Source organism: Grammomys surdaster, unplaced genomic scaffold, assembly GCF_004785775.1.
Source record: "Grammomys surdaster isolate TR1022 unplaced genomic scaffold, NIH_TR_1.0 271, whole genome shotgun sequence".
Taxonomy (NCBI): Eukaryota; Metazoa; Chordata; class Mammalia; order Rodentia; family Muridae; genus Grammomys; species Grammomys surdaster.
Genome location: NW_021604712.1, coordinates 296,993 through 299,801, shown reverse-complemented (window position 1 = coordinate 299,801; position 2,809 = coordinate 296,993).

Genomic DNA, 2,809 nt, shown 5'->3' with positions numbered 1-2,809 from the left:
GAGAGAGAGAGAGAGAGAGAGAGAGAGAGAGAGAGAGAGAGAGAGAGTGAGTTCTGGGACAGCCAGGGCTACATAATAGAGAGACCCTGTCTCAAAACAAAACAAAACAAAACAAAACAAAAAAAAACAGGTTTGGTAACTTCCCCCTAGTCTTCAATTCTTGGAAGACAAACTGTGCAAACTGACTGCAGTGGGACTTGGAGCAAACCCCTTCACCTCCCTAAATCTTCATTACTTATAAGATGACCTGCCTCTGTTGTGAAACCAGCATAAGGGTTATTGTGAAGAACAGGTAAGATAGAAATGCAAGTGAAAGAGAGGCAGTGTGGGCCTCGTGGCCTTAAGCCCATGTTTAGGTTTGGAAGAACCTAAACAGTTAGAGGAAGCCATCAGCAAGAGACGGGGGAATGCTTTTCATGAGAGGCTCTGGATTTGGTCCCCTGGACCAAAACAAACAAACAAACAAACAAACAAATAAGCAACAACAAAAATCACAGATCTGTGTCTCCAGCTGGTTGGGCAATCAGAGTAAATTTAGTTGTACAGCTATTAATCACACCAATGGGTCAATCCACTGATCAGTTAGTGCGAATGAAATGGTAGGTGAAGCATGATTGGAAGAAGCAGATCACTGCTCACTCCTTTGGAGGGATTATCTCCTCCCTAGCCCCTTTCCTGTGAATTGTTTCTACTTCCTGGCTACGTTTAACTCCTTTGTTCTGCTCTGCTGCTCTGCCTCGCTGTGTTAACAGTGCACACAGCCAAATACAGAGCAAAGTCTCTGAGGTGCCGAGTCAGCACAAATCTTTTCTCCTTCAAGAGCTCACTATGTAGCCCAGGCTGGCCTTGAACTCACAATCCTCCTGCCTTCTCAAGTTCTGGGGTTACAGGTGTGTGCCTCCACATTCAGCTCTTTGTTTTTATCTGGAGTTTTGTCACACCAATGAAAAGCTGACCAATACAGAATCAGTCCCTCAGATCTTTCTTCAACAATATAGTGGCTTCCAGCCCTTTGAGCATTTAAAATATGACCACTCTGAATTGAGATGTGCTATATGTTGTGAAACACTCAATGAATTATTTTGAAGACTTAATACATCAAAAAAGACTGTAAAATTCAAAACTAATGAATTGTATATGGATTCTATTTTATATGGAATAGTCTATGTTGAAATAATAATAATTTAGACTACATTTAGCTACATAAAATAGGATCAATAGTAATTTTATCCTGTTTCTTTTTTCTTTTTTAATGTGAATACTAGAAACATTTAAGTAATATAAGTGACTCACATACACTGGACATTGTTGAGCTTGACAAGGAAGTAAGTTTCTTCTACCCACAAGAATAAAAAATTTAGCTCTACACAGCAAAATATCCTATCTGGTGCCACATTTCTTTTGGAGAGCCTCTTGTCTCCGAACCTATTCTCATCACCTCTCAAATCCTGCATCAGTACGTGTGGTAGGAAGGTGCTTCTCGTAAAGTGAGGATCTTTTCTGATCAGTATTACCTTGCTTACAGTCTATCAGAACTTCCTCCTGGCTTTCAAAGGCCAGGGTCCTCAACACAGCATACTCGGCAGCCACAGCATGGCTTCTGCTGCCCTCCTTCGTATTCACCTCTAGCTCTTTGCTTCTTCAGTGTTTTAGGTTTGTTACACTTATGTTTCTGGTATGTCCATGCTTTAAATTTCTGGATAAGGTCTTTTATTATCCATGCACATATATCCTACCCTCCTGAGACATAACTTTACCTGGTTTATTGTTCTACGATCCATTTTATGTGCCCCATTCACTCTGACCCTGCTATAGTTTGTGTCTGGAACATTCCTGCAAAGGCCCACGTGTTATAGGCCTAGCTTGGAAGGTGACTGAAACCTTAAAACCTGTAAGCCGACGTAAACTTCTGTTTTCTTGGTTCTTTTGTTTGTTGGTTTTTGTACTGGGATATTACTATGTAGTCCAGGCTGGCCTTGGACTTGCAGCAGTTCTCCCGTCTCTGCCTCCTGAGTGCGGATGTGAGCAAGCCACCATACCTAGCAACCTTCCTCCTGTGAAGCTGATCACCTCAGGTGTTTTGTTGAAATAATGGGAAGCTGATGAATACAAACACCTTCTCTAAACTTCACCCTCCAACTTGAAGGACTGCTCTCTGTGCCTCCTCCTACCCCCTGTATTTGCTTTAAAATGTTTTGCTTTTAAAACTTGTGGTTGTTTTTTTTTAGCTTTATTTCATTTTATATGTATGAATTTTATTTGTTTGTTTGCTTGTGTTTGTTGTTTGTTGTTTTGGCCTAGATATGTGTGTATATGCACAGTGTGTGTGTGTGTGTGTGTGTGTGTGTGTGTGTGTGTGTGTATGTGTGTGTGTATGTATGTGTGTGTGCGCGCGCGCACACGTTCGTGTGCATATGCATGCCTGGTACTTGCAGAGGTCAGAAGGCTGCATTAGGTCCACTGGAACTGGAGTTATGGGTGGTTGTAAAGCACAATGTGGGTGTTGGGAACCGAGTTTAGATCCTTTGGAAGAGCAACAAATGATCTTAACCACTGAGGCATCTCTCCAGGCGCATATTTGTTTTGTTTTGTTTTTTGTCTTTCACTTTTTTTTTTCTCAAATCGTAATTAATTCACACAGGGGTTATAAACACAGAAAGGCAGGATGTGGGGAAGGGAATGACACTGGAGTGTGGGTGTTCAGGGGGAATGCAGATATCTTCAGAACCGGGTATCGGCTAGGTGAAGGTTCAGGGGACAAGTCACTATGACTCTGCCTATGACTCGATTGTCCTTATCTAAGTTGGTA